Source organism: Bombina bombina, chromosome 6, assembly GCF_027579735.1.
Source record: "Bombina bombina isolate aBomBom1 chromosome 6, aBomBom1.pri, whole genome shotgun sequence".
NCBI classification, from domain to species: Eukaryota; Metazoa; Chordata; class Amphibia; order Anura; family Bombinatoridae; genus Bombina; species Bombina bombina.
In genome coordinates this window covers 377015447-377030739 of record NC_069504.1, presented here as the reverse complement: position 1 = coordinate 377030739, position 15293 = coordinate 377015447, and the positions used below count along the sequence as shown (strand labels likewise).

Below are 15293 nucleotides of genomic sequence, written 5' to 3'. Positions count from 1 at the left end.
ATATATATATTTATGTGTTAATGTGTATATACATATATATATGTATGTGTTAATGTGTATATACATATATATATTTATGTGTTAATGTGTATATACATATATATTTATGTGTTAATGTGTATATACATATATATTTATGTGTTAATGTGTATATACATATATATATTTATGTGTTAATGTGTATATACATCTATATTTATGTGTTAATGTGTATATACATATATATATTTATGTGTTAATGTGTATATACATATATATATTTATGTGTTAATGTGTATATACATATATATTTATGTGTTAATGTGTATATACATATATATATTTATGTGTTAATGTGTATATACATATATATTTATGTGTTAATGTGTATATACATATATATTTATGTGTTAATGTGTATATACATATATATTTATGTGTTAATGTGTATATACATATATATATTTATGTGTTAATGTGTATATACATCTATATTTATGTGTTAATGTGTATATACATATATATATTTATGTGTTAATGTGTATATACATATATATATTTATGTGTTAATGTGTATATACATATATATATTTATGTGTTAATGTGTATATACATATATATATTTATGTGTTAATGTGTATATACATATATATTTATGTGTTAATGTGTATATACATATATATTTATGTGTTAATGTGTATATACATATATATATTTATGTGTTAATGTGTATATACATCTATATTTATGTGTTAATGTGTATATACATATATATATTTATGTGTTAATGTGTATATACATATATATTTATGTGTTAATGTGTATATACATATATATATTTATGTGTTAATGTGTATATACACATAAATATATATGTATATATTCATATACATGTGTATATTTTAAATTTGATGTGCGACTTACGCGCTGTGCTAGGTTCTCATGTCATCAGAACAAAGCTCCCTTTGCAGCCTAGGGAAGCGTGCTTTTGTTAGTGCAATGCTTTCAGGCAATCGCTTTCGCATTGTGCTTAACTTGTAATACCAGCGCACGCAAAGGTATTACTTAGTGAAGAGCAAATTTTGCTCTTGTAAAAGCGCAGTTTTGCACTCCACTCGTAATCTAGGCCTTAGTTGGGTGAAACATGCAGGTTAGGGAGCACTACACAGAACACAAGATCAAGAACATGGATATCACTGTAGCCTTTTGTTTTGTGAGTGCAGGACATGATAGTGAGCAAGTGAAAAAAACAAGGAGTTGACGTGGATCTTTGATGAGAAATGTTCTAGATCTATAGTTTGCAACCCCATGTCATAAAGTATCAATAAACAATGATTTTGATAGAATAATTCAGCATCTATCACACTTATGAAATGTCAGGCAATGACTAAACAGTGAAATGTTGATCCTACATTCTCTATTCTGTTTACATCAATTGTACATCTTTTTTAACCCCTTAATGACCGGACCATTTTTCAATTTTCTTACCCTTAATGACAATGGCTATTTTTACATTTCTGCAGTGTTTGTGTTTAGCTGTAATTTTCCTCTTACTCATTTACTGTACCCACACATATTATATACCGTTTTTCTCGCCATTAAATGGACTTTCTAAAGATACCATTATTTTCATCATATCTTATAATTTACTATAAAAAAATATAAAATATGAGGAAAAAATTGAAAAAAACACACACTTTTTCTAACTTTTACCCCCAAAATCTGTTACACATCTACAACCACCAAAATACACCCATTCTAAATAGTTTCTAATTTTTGTCCCAAGTTTAGAAATACCCAATGTTTACACGTTCTTTGCTTTTTTTGCAAGTTATAGGGCCATAAGTACAAGTAGCACTTTGCTATTTCCAAACCACTTTTTTTCAAAATTAGCGCTAGTTACATTGGAACACTGATATCTTTCAGGAATCCCTGAATATCCCTTGACATGTATATATTTATATTTAGAAGACATCCCAAAGCATTGATATAGACCCATTTTGGTATATTTCATGCCACCATTTCACCGCCAAATGCGATCAAATAAAAAAAATTGTTGACTTTTTCACAATTTTTTTCACTAACTTTAGGTTTCTCGCTGAATTTATTTACAAACAACTTGTGCAATTATGGCATAAATGGTTGTAAATACTTCTCTGGGATCCCCTTTGTTCAGAAATAGCAGACCTATATAGATTTGGCGTTGCTTTTTGGTAATTAGAAGGCCGCTAAATGCCGCTGCACACCACACGTGTATTATGCCCAGCCGTGAAGGGGTTAATTAGGGAGCTTGTAGGGAGCTTTTAGGTTTAATTTTAGCTTTAGTGTAGTAGACAACCCAAATTATTGATATAGTCCCATTTTGGTATATTTCATGCCACCATTTCACCGCCAAATACGATCAAATAAAAAAAAAAACTTAAATTTTTCACAATTTTAGGTTTCTCACTGAAATTATTTACAAACAGCTTGTGCAATTATGGCACAAATGGTTGTAAATGCTTCTCTGGGATCCCCTTTGTTCAGAAAGAGCAGACATATATGGCTTTGGTGTTGCTTTTTGGTAATAATAAGGCCGTTAAATACTGCTGCGCACCACACTTGTAAAATGCCCAGCAGTTAAGGGGTTAATTAGGTAGCTTGTGGGGTTAATTTTTAGCTTTAGTGTAGAGATCAGCCTCCCACCTGACACATCCCACCCCCTGATCCCCCCTGACCCCCCTCAAACAGCTCTCTTCCCTCCCCACCTCACAATTGTCACCGCCATCTTAAGTACTGGCAGAAAGTCTGCCAGTACTGAAATAAAAATATTTTTTTTTAATTTTTTTTATTTTTTGGCATAAAGTCTGCAGTGATAGATCCCCCCCTTACCCCACAACCTCCCTGATCCCCCCTTACATCTTTCTAACCCTCCCCCTCTGTCTATATGCCGCCATCTTGGGTACTGGCAGCTGTCTGCCAGTACCCAATTTGCCCCCCTCCCGCCCCCCCCCCCCCCGCCGCAACCGCCACACCGGCAGCAAACAGAAAGAAAACAAGATCGGTTAGTAATTTCAATATTGATGTAATACAAGTTAAAAGCAGCACCCACCCAGCCACTAATTGTAAAACATACATAGCCGATGCAGATGGGGCCACAGAGTGGCCCTTTCTGCATCGGTATGTAAAATGGGGGATTGTAGTGATGCCTCAATATTGAGGCATCACTACAATACCTTGTAAGCAGCTGGAAGCGATCAAGATCGCTTCCAGCACTTCAGACAACAGAGGACGTACCAGGTACGTCAACTGTCATTAAGGGAAGTTTTTTCTATGACATACCTGGTACGTTCTCTGTCATTAAGGGGTTAAATAGCATCAGTTAAAATAGAATGTTTCAAATGTTTTTTTTATGTAATGTGTTAAATGTCAACTAGATGTTGTATTATGCTTTTTGGCACCCTTTGGGTTGTTTATACTGGTTATGATTGTTACAACATAGACATGAATAAGGGCCTGTTTTTGCTTTTAAATGGCCAGTGCCATTTACAATTACTTGTTCCTTTAGGTAATTTTTTCTAAATAGTGCTGTCTGCTAATTGAAACCAAGACCCAATAAGATGTGCTGAGCCTGCAAGGAGAGCAGACCATATTAGTCTATGCCTCTATATACACATAATCCTCCTTATCTCTCACTGCATACACATACGGAAAATAAATATTTTAGTATTTTCTGCCCCACTCCCACTAGGAGTGTGATTTATTTTCTAAACCTTATATAAATAAATTTTCTATAACGGTACCAAAGTATTAACATTTTCAGTATAGGTGGGTATACAATTGGGAAAATCAGCTATTTCAAATGATAAATAAAGGTAAAGGATATATTTGTAAACAATTTAATACACTACAGCAACTAAAATTAATAATTGAAAATAAGTACTCTGTCCCTTTAAAGATTGACTTAGACTTCTTTGAAAGAGCCTTATGGTCTGATTTGCTTGCTCCCTTGCAAGTCCTGGGACTAGCATCCTGATAGGCTGCTTTAAGTCCCTTTATAATGGGATGTGGCTAGTGAGGACATTGTGAGGTAAAATATTTTCCTTTTTTACATAGAGATGTTCAGTTGATATTTTTAGTCTACTTTCTTCTGTTAAGTGATCAGTCCACGGGTCATCATTACTTCTGGGATATTACTCCTCCCCAACAGGAAGTGCAAGAGGATTCACCCAGCAGAGCTGCATATAGCTCCTCCCCTCTACGTCACTCCCAGTCATTCTCTTGCACCCAACGACTAGATAGGATGTGTGAGAGGACTATGGTGATTTTATTTAGTTTTATTTCTTCAATCAAAAGTTTGTTATTTTTAATAGCACCGGAGTGTGTTATTCCTTCTCTGGTAGACTTTGAAGAAGTTTTTTCTATGAGTTTTTTCTATGATTTTAGCCGGAGTAGTTAAGATCATATTGCTGTTTCTCGGCCATCTGAGGAGAGGTAAACTTCAGATCAGGGGACAGCGGGCAGATTAATCTGCAAAGAGGTATGTAGCAGTTTTTATTTTCTGACAATGGAATTGATGAGAAAATCCTGCCATACCAATATAATATCATGTATGTATATTTTACATTTGAGTATTCTGGGGAATGGTACTTCACTGGAATTACACTGTGTATATAAGACTTTAGCCTATTTGCAAGCAACAGGCTTTTTATTAACTCTTAATTTATGTTAAACGTTTTTGCTGGAATGTAAAATCGTTTTCATTTTCTGAGGTACTGGGTGAATAAAATGTTTGGGCACTATTTTTCCACTTGGCAGTTGCTTGATCTAATTCTGACAGTTTACTGATCTCTCTCACTGTTGTGTGGGAGGGGGAGGGGCCTTTTTTTTAGCGCTTTTGCTACGCATCAAAAATTTCAGTCAGAAGCTCATTGTTTTTTCCTGCATGTTCCGGTTCATCTTACAGAACTCAGGGGTCTTCAAAGCTTGTTTGAGGGAAGTAATCTTCACAACAGAGCTGTGAGATTGTAGTTGACTGTGATAAAAAAACGTTTATTCTTTAACTTTTTTATGCCATCAGGGTTAGTTATTCTTTGCTAATGGGAACAAGCCTTTGCTAAAATTGTGTTTTGTTTTTACAAAGTTTGATGCTGTAACCTTTTCAGTTTATTGATTTCAACTGTCATATATCTTTCTGTGCTTCTTAGGCACAGTACGTTTTTCATTGTATTTTACTTGAATAATATTTCCAAGTTGCAAGTTTAGTTGCTAGTGTGTTAAACATGTCTGATTCAGAGGATGTGACCTGTACTATTTGTGCTAACGCCAAAGTGGAGCCCAATAGAAATTTATGTACTAACTGTATTGATGCTACTTTAAATAAAGGTCAATCTGTACAAATTGAACAAATTTCACCAAACAACGAGGGGAGAGTTATGCCGACTAACTCGCCTCACGTGACAGTACCTGCATCTCCCGCTCGGGAGGTGCGCGATATTGTGGCGCCCAGTACATCTGGGCGGCCATTACAAATAACATTACAAGATATGGCTACTGTTATGACTGAGGTTTTGGCTAAATTACCAGAGCTAAGAGGCAAGCGTGATCACTCTGGGGTGAGAACAGAGTGCGCTGATAATGCTAGGGCCATGTCAGATACTGCGTCACAACTTGCAGAACATGAGGACGGAGAGCTTCATTCTGCGGCTGACGGTTCTGATCCAAACAGATTGGATTCAGATATTTCAAATTTTAAATTTAAGCTGGAAAACCTCAGTGTATTACTAGGGGAGGTGTTAGCGGCTCTGAATGATTTTAACACAGTTGCAATACCAGAGAAAATGTGTAGGTTGGATAAATATTTTTCTGTACCAATAAGTACTGACGTTTTTCCTATACCTAAGAGACTAACTGAAATTATTACTAAGGAGTGGGATAGACCCGGTGTGCCGTTCTCACCCCCTCCGATATTTAGAAAGATGTTTCCAATAGACACCACCACACGGGACTTATGGCAAACGGTCCCTAAGGTGGAGGGAGCAGTTTCTACTTTAGCTAAGCGTACCACTATCCCGGTGGAGGATAGCTGTGCCTTTTCAGATCCAATGGATAAAAAGTTAGAGGGTTACCTTAAGAAAATGTTTGTTCAACAAGGTTTTATATTGCAACCCCTTGCATGCATTGCGCCGGTCACGGCTGCAGCGGCATTCTGGATTGAGTCTCTGGAAGACAACCTTAGTTCAGCTACTCTGGACGACATTAAGAGACAGGCTTAGAATCCTTAAGCTAGCTAATTCATTCATTTCGGAAGCCGTAGTACATTTAACTAAACTTACGGCTAAAAATTCCGGATTCGCCATTCAGGCGCGCAGAGCACTGTGGCTAAAATCCTGGTCAGCTGATGTAACTTCTAAGTCCAAATTACTTAATATACCTTTCAAAGGGCAGACCTTATTTGGGCCCGGTTTGAAAGAAATTATCGCTGACATTACAGGAGGTAAGGGCCACGCCCTGCCTCAAGACAGAGCCAAACCTAAGGCTAGACAGTCTAATTTTCGTTCCTTTCGGAATTTCAAAGCAGGAGCAGCATCAACTTCCACTGCTCCAAAACAAGAAGGATCTGTTGCTCGCTACAGACAAAGCTGGAGACCTAACCAGTCTTGGAACAAGGGCAAGCAGGCCAGGAAACCTGCTGCTGCCCCTAAAACAGCATGAATTGAGGGCCCCCCGATCCGGGATCGGATCTAGTGGGGGGCAGACTTTCTCTCTTCGCCCAGGCTTGGGCAAGAGACGTCCAGGACCCCTGGGCGCTAGAGATAATATCTCAGGGATACCTTCTGGACTTCAAATACTCTCCTCCAAGAGAGAGATTTCATCTGTCAAGGTTGTCAACAAACCAAACAAAGAAAGAGGCGTTTTTACGCTGCGTACAAGAACTTTTGTTAATGGGAGTAATCCATCCAGTTCCACGGTCGGAACAGGGACAAGGGTTTTACTCAAATCTGTTTGTGGTTCCCAAAAAAGAGGGAACTTTCAGACCAATCCTGGATTTAAAGATCCTAAACAAATTCCTAAGAGTTCCATCGTTCAAAATGGAGACTATTCGGACAATTTTACCCATGATCCAAAAGGGTCAGTACATGACCACAGTGGATTTAAAGGATGCTTACCTTCACATACCGATTCACAAAGATCATTACCGGTATCTAAGGTTTGCCTTCCTAGACAGGCATTACCAGTTTGTAGCTCTTCCATTCGGATTGGCTACAGCTCCAAGAATCTTCACAAAGGTTCTGGGTGCTCTTCTGGCGGTACTAAGACCGCGGGGAATCTCGGTAGCTCCGTACCTAGACGACATTCTGATACAAGCTTCAAGCTTTCAAACTGCCAAGTCTCATACAGAGTTAGTACTGGCTTTTCTAAGGTCACATGGATGGAAGGTGAACGAAAAGAAAAGTTCACTCGTTCCACTCACAAGAGTTCCCTTCCTGGGGACTCTTATAGATTCTGTAGAAATGAAGATTTACCTGACAGAGGACAGGTTAACAAGACTTCAGAGTGCTTGCCGCACCCTTCATTCCATTCAACACCCGTCAGTGGCTCAATGCATGGAGGTAATCGGCTTAATGGTAGCGGCAATGGACATAGTTCCCTTTGCTCGCTTACACCTCAGACCACTGCAACTGTGCATGCTAAGTCAGTGGAATGGGGATTACTCAGATTTGTCCCCTTCTCTGAATCTGGATCAAGAGACCAGAAATTCTCTTCTATGGTGGCTTTCTCGGCCACATCTGTCCAGGGGGATGCCATTCAGCAGACCAGACTGGACAATTGTAACAACAGACGCCAGGCTTCTAGGTTGGGGTGCCGTCTGGAATTCTCTGAAAGCTCAGGGACAATGGAGTCAGGAGGAGAGTCTCCTGCCAATAAACATTCTGGAATTGAGAGCAGTTCTCAATGCCCTCCTGGCTTGGCCCCAGTTGACAACTCGGGGGTTCATCAGGTTTCAGTCGGACAACATCACGACGGTAGCTTACATCAATCATCAGGGAGGGACAAGAAGCTCCCTAGCAATGATGGAAGTATCAAAGATAATTCGCTGGGCAGAGTCTCACTCTTGCCACCTGTCAGCAATCCACATTCCGGGAGTGGAGAACTGGGAGGCGGATTTCTTAAGTCGTCAGACTTTTCATCCGGGGGAGTGGGAGCTTCATCCGGAGGTCTTTGCCCAAATACTTCGACGTTGGGGCAAACCAGAGATAGATCTCATGGCGTCTCGACAGAACGCCAAGCTTCCTCGTTACGGGTCCAGATCCAGGGATCCAGGAGCAGTCCTGATAGATGCCCTGACAGCACCTTGGGACTTCAGGATGGCTTACGTGTTTCCACCCTTCCCGATGCTTCCTCGATTGATTGCCAGAATCAAACAGGAGAGAGCATCAGTGATTCTAATAGCACCTGCATGGCCACGCAGGACTTGGTATGCAGACCTGGTGGACATGTCATCCTGTCCACCTTGGTCTCTACCTCTGAAACAGGATCTCCTGATACAGGGTCCTTTCAAACATCAAAATCTAACTTCTCTGAAGCTGACTGCTTGGAAATTGAACGCTTGATTTTATCAAGACGTGGGTTTTCTGAGTCAGTTATTGATACCTTAATTCAGGCTAGGAAGCCTGTTACCAGAAGGATTTACCATAAGATATGGCGTAAATACCTATATTGGTGTGAATCCAAAGGTTACTCTTGGAGTAAGGTTAGGATTCCTAGGATATTGTCTTTTCTACAAGAAGGTTTAGAAAAGGGTTTATCTGCTAGTTCCTTAAAGGGACAGATCTCAGCTCTGTCCATTCTGTTACACAAACGTCTGTCAGAAGTTCCAGACGTTCAGGCTTTTTGTCAGGCTTTGGCCAGGATTAAGCCTGTGTTTAAAACTGTTGCTCCGCCATGGAGCTTAAAGCTTGTTCTTAACGTTTTACAGGGCGTTCCGTTTGAACCCCTTCATTCCATTGATATAAAGTTGTTATCTTGGAAAGTTCTATTTTTAATGGCTATTTCCTCGGCTCAAAGAGTCTCTGAGTTATCAGCCTTACATTGTGATTCTCCTTATTTGATTTTTCATTCGGATAAGGTAGTTCTGCGTACTAAACCTGGGTTCTTACCTAAGGTAGTCACTAACAGGAATATCAATCAAGAGATTGTTGTTCCTTCTTTGTGTCCAAATCCTTCTTCGAAGAAGGAACGTCTACTGCACAATCTGGACGTAGTTCGTGCCCTAAAATTTTACTTACAGGCAACTAAGGAATTTCGACAAACGTCTTCTCTGTTTGTCGTTTACTCTGGTCAGAGGAGAGGTCAAAAGGCTTCTGCTACCTCTCTTTCCTTTTGGCTTCGTAGCATAATACGTTTAGCTTATGAGACTGCTGGACAGCAGCCTCCTGAAAGAATTACAGCTCATTCTACTAGAGCTGTGGCTTCCACTTGGGCCTTCAAGAATGAGGCCTCTGTTGAACAGATTTGCAAGGCTGCAACTTGGTCTTCGCTTCATACTTTTTCCAAATTTTACAAATTTGACACTTTTGCTTCCTCGGAGGCTATTTTTGGGAGAAAGGTTCTTCAGGCAGTGGTTCCTTCTGTATAAAGAGCCTGCCTATCCCTCCTGTCATCCGTGTACTTTTGCTTTGGTATTGGTATCCCAGAAGTAATGATGACCCGTGGACTGATCACACTTAACAGAAGAAAACATAATTTATGCTTACCTGATAAATTCCTTTCTTCTGTAGTGTGATCAGTCCACGGCCCGCCCTGTTTTTTTAAGGCAGGTAAATATTTTTTAAATTATACTCCAGTCACCACTACACCCTTGGCTTCTCCTTTCTCGTTGGTCCTTGGTCGAATGACTGGGAGTGACGTAGAGGGGAGGAGCTATATGCAGCTCTGCTGGGTGAATCCTCTTGCACTTCCTGTTGGGGAGGAGTAATATCCCAGAAGTAATGATGACCCGTGGACTGATCACACTACAGAAGAAAGGAATTTATCAGGTAAGCATAAATTATGTTTTTTACATCTATCTTGCATCACTTGCAAGTGTTTCCACCTTTGGGCATTATGTTTCTTTTAATATGCAAAATTATTTCTGAGAAAGATTATCACATGTTTTGTGACAGCTTTAGCATTGTCAAATAAATCTACATAAGGAGGTCTCACCTTGTGGGGTCCAGTAACACAAGCCAAATTCCTCAAATGCTTCAAAGCTCTTGTCGCTTTAACTAGGTGGTGTTAGCTCCTAAACCGGCATGCATCAAATCAGATAAACGGACCATTAAATACAGTAGACTTGCATAATCGATAAATACATAATAAAAAGACAATGCAGAGGGACTTCCGGGCGGAGGCGATGTTTGGATGCAATATTATGTGCTGATTCAGCTTTCCTGCTATATCCTGTAATATCTTTAGATACAGTTATCATCTAAACTTAATATTAGCAGAACCTTAATTTTGAGAAGATACGCTTTTGTAAGGAGTCTTTATTTATGGGATCGCTGTTTGCTGTCGTAATCCGGAGCTTTTTTTCTCTGAAGTAGAGGCCTCACTACGAACCCCCCAGTGGCTTACCACCTGGTTTACACTGCTGCGCAGTGCCTTTTGTGCACTGTTTCATACATTTAATTCTATTAACTGCCTAATATTTGGTGAAATTCCTATCATGGAAGTCACTACATTATTCTAAAAATGCTGCAATGCCTGCTCGGCACCTATCAATCTGCCTTTGAGGAAACACTGCAGAAGGTATACTCACAAGAGGAGGACTGCATCTCTGAGCAACCAATTCTTAACGCTACCTTGGAAGAGCAAGGGAGTTTTAATGCCCTGGGGCCCCGGCATATTCAAATTGCCTCTGGAGCTTCTCAGAGAGATTAGGAGTATACTAATGTGGTGCCGGATGTATGGGATGACTCCACAGTAACTGAGACTACAGAACCTGGCATGAAGAGCTCTACAGCATTGGCAGAGGTATGTGCCGGTTTCATCAGTACGAGCTGGTCAAGTAAGGAGACGGTACGATCTATGTCCAAGGAGATTTCAAGTGCAGTCCTTGTCCAGAACGCTGGAGATATAGAAATGCTGACCTTATACACACTGAGGTTAGAGGTTAATCAGGTCGGGTGCCATCTTGTCTCTGGACTGCTGCTAACTCCATTACTACTTTACTGGAACCCTGGAGGTCTGTGTCTGTTGAAACCATTGGCTCCCACTGAGACCACTTATTGCTGTCGGCCTCCTTAGAGAACTGGGGTGGGGTAATTTTGTTTAATGTTGCATGTTACTTCTTTATAGCGCTCTATTCTTTTATACATAGACATTCTAGCTGAAGACCATAGACTTCAGTATTATGTTTGGAGAGGGACAATAGTTCTGTTATATGTATACTAGTAGATCAATAAATGCTCCCACATGTTTGGAGAAAGTGATATGTGTCTCCATATACTAGAAGTTTTGCTAGAGTAAAATATGTCTGCCCTACTTTTGATTAGTACTTGGCCATTTCTAACTGGTATACATTGTTCTTATGTGTCTGATGTCCATGCCTTTCACCTTTTACCACAGTTTATTTTCACTAGAGGGACACAGGTAGTATGTATACAATTTGTGCAATACCTACTATGTTCCTAAACTACAGGAGAACAAAACTTTGCCATATTTACAATATCCAAGAGACATGCCAACATGAATATCTATTTTTTTTTACATCCCTGTTATACTGTGATTTAAGAGTATTTGTTTCACTCTAATCTCTCTTTCGCCTTGTTAGAGTAAAATAGCTAATGGCTTTTTGACAATATGCCTCTTACATAATCCTATATAATTATCAGGGGAAAAAAGAAACTGTGATGTCATATGTTTTCCCAAATAATTCCTCATTGCCATTTATTTTTATCAGCTGGAAACCTTTGGTCAAGTTACTTTATTACATACAGGCTATGTACTGCGCATTAAATATACATAAACATGAATCTCATGAGAGGATCAAACATTGCCTTATGTACAACTTCATCTGAGGCGTACTAAATTGTGCATCTAGTTACATCAAACTTGCTTAAAAAATATTTTCCTTGTATTTTTGAAGTCCTTAGCAAGTCTAGTTGAACAATAACCTAATTTATCTACAACTTTAATAGCTAACTGTGGTGCATTAACTGCCAGAGCAGTCATTTAATTTCATAGTTAATTTTATGTTTTGTGCTCTGGTTTATTACACATTGTACCCAAATCAGCAGCTTTTGGTAATAGGTAAGGACTATCTCCTATACTAATGCACTATACTTTGAACGGTTGGCATTGCAGCATAACTCTCTCCTAGTGAATAGGCAGCTGTCAAAGCTTAAAGGGACAGTCTAGGCCAAAATAAACTTTCATGATTCAGATAGAGCATGTAATTTTAAACAATTTTCCAATTTACTTTTATCACCAATTTTGCTTTGTTCTCTTGGTATTCTTAGTTGAAAGCTTAACCTAGGAGGTTCATATGCTAATTTCTTAGACCTTGAAGGCCACCTCTTTTCAGAATGCATTTTAACCGTTTTTCACCACTAGAGGGTGTTAGTTCATGTATTTCATATAGATAGCACTGTGCTCGTGCTAGTGAAGTTATCTGGGAGCAGGCACTGATTGGCGAAACTGCAAGTCTGTCAAAAGAACTGAAATAAAGGGACAGTTTGCAGAGGCTTAGATACAAGATAATCACAGAGGTTAAAAGTATATTAATATAACTGTGTTGGTTATGCAAAACTGGGGAATGGGTAATAAAGGGATTATCTATCTTTTAAAACAATAAAAATTCTGGTGTAGACTGTCCCTTTAATTAAATTGTTCTAAATAGTGTGTTTGAAATCTATAAGTCCATTTTTGATCATTTCAAGCTTTGTCTTACTTCTTATTTTTCTAGCTTATCATAGCTAATAGGTCCAAGAGTTGCCTGGATTCCCTTTACTATATCCCTATACTTTTCATTTTACTTTTGATGGTCCAAGACTGGTCACTAGTTTTCATAAGGGGATTAAAATGTTTTCACATATTCCTAGTATATAAAAAATTTAAATAAAATATGAGGTGTTACCACATGGGGGGATCCAAAAGCAGTCTCTTACTTATCATCTGTCTTCTTTAGAGGTTGAGTTTCTTGAGGTATGGTAGGGCCCAAGAGTGGCCCCTTCTATCAGTAAAAAGGCATGTATAAAGCTGGGTATTTCTTTTTTTTTTGTCATTGTGATATGTCTTTCATTATTCCTCATTGCTGTATATGCTCATAGTTTGGTAGAATTCCCTCTACTGAGTATATATCTATGTATCCCATTGTACCCTGTATGATTTGTATTGTGCAGTAACCCTCAATAAAAAAAAAAAGACAATGCAATAGCACTTTCTTTGAATTTCATATTAGTAGTAGATTTTATTCTGGCATGTATCATGTGGCAGCCATCAGCAAATCACAAAATGCATATATGTATTTACTGTGCACTCTTGCACATGCTCAGTATGAGCTGTTGCCTGAGAAAGAGGGCATATAAAAAGATTGTGCAGATCTTGATAATGAAAGTAAAATGGAAAGTTTTTTTAAATTGCATGCTCTCTCTGAATTATGAAAGTTTAATTTTGTCTTTAGTGTCCCTATAAGGCATAAGCCCCAATTCTATATCCTAATCCACAGCATAAACAGTTATTAAACATGCAATGTACACTACCCACAATACACTAAAGCCACTGTGATGCAGGATTTTCCAAAATGCTAGAAAGAGAAAAGCGATTAAAAAAATGTGTTCCCTGTACAGTAGAATACGTTATTTTCCCCCAGAGTAAAAACATGGGAAAGGACAGTTACTTAAAGAAATATTAAAACAATTTGAATACTGTATAAAGCTTCAGCGTTGTATCTGAAAAGCATTTTGCAATTTAATAATGCAGCTTCATTTTGTCAAATTTTTATAATTTTTATGCTTTTTTCACTGATTTCTCTGACAACTGAACAAAAGGTCAAATTACCACCCTGTCCATATGAGGAGCATGCATGGCGGTTCTCACATGTACAGTAGGAGAAATATATAAGATAAAGCCCTTCCCTCTTTTCTTCCCTTAAAGGGACATGAAACCCAAATTTCTTTCATAAACATGTGGTATTAAAGTCCAATCAAACAGGAGGAGACAAAACACCCTCGCTCTTTTCCCATGATCCCTCATTCATACATATGGCCAAGAGAAATTTAAAAAAGTAGTAAAAGTAAAGCAGGGTAAGTGAAGTGCAAACTGGTACTTCCGCCAACTGTACTGAAGAGACAAGTGTGCCTCTTGTGTATTTTCACCGCCATGAAAGAAAATAATTTATCAGGTAAGCATAAAATGTGTTTTCTTTCATAAGATGGTAAGAGTCCACAAGCCATCACTTGTGGGATCCTATACCCAAGTTGTGAAGTCCACTGGAGCACCCTGAAAAAAACCAATTAAAGGGACATTAAACACTTTGAGATGGTAATATAAAATGATAAATTGTATATATAAAACAATATACTTTCATTATTTATTTTGTCCTCTTTGTCTGTAATTCCATTCTGAAATTGTGAGCTTTTCAGTTCCTGTTAGAAATGGAAGTGCAGAACACTGTTATATTCCACACAGCCATTGGCTGCACACTCTAGTGACCTATTTATAACTGTCCCTAATTGGCCACAGCAGAGAAGGTAACACAAGTTACAACATGGCAGCTCCCAGTGTTTTATAGACACTAAAACTTTACACTTATTTTGTCACTTTTTAAACAACTAATGAAACTTTAAAAAATACATCTACATGTTAGTCATGGACTAATCTTTTCATTGAATGCATCATTCTATCTAGCGTGTATTTAGTGTTTAATGTCCCTTTAAGGCACTAAACAGGCATTTCGGCCTGCAGAACTCTTCTACCAAAAGCATCTTCATAAGAGTCAAACATGCAAAAATGGGGGGGGGGCGGAGCCAGCATCCATTAAGGAAAGACGTGTATTCTGTGAGCTCCGTTAAGAGAGAGATTTAAAATCACCCTTTTGGGGAATAATGACCTAATACTTGGATCCCTAACTAGTCCCTAACTATACCCATCCTCATTGGGCTTTATTCTGAGTAAAAAGGGAAGCAGTTTGAGACGATCTAGAATACAACTTTCAGGCTAAAGTGATACAGCATGGAGACCGTTACGAAGTGGGAGCGCACAATGCAAATCGCTGTGTCGCAGCATTTTAAACAACTCCATAATGATATCAGAGCTGTGCTGTTTGCAATCACAGCTCATCCACACATTCT

At 38.6% G+C, this 15293-nt stretch overlaps 1 protein-coding gene across 1 annotated transcript in view; it reads left to right on the top strand.

The window, feature by feature from the left end:
- CFAP43 (cilia and flagella associated protein 43) overlaps window positions 1-15293 on the top strand; it is a 491704-nt gene that overhangs the window by 461521 nt on the left and 14890 nt on the right. The gene's annotated exons all lie outside the window — the stretch shown is intronic.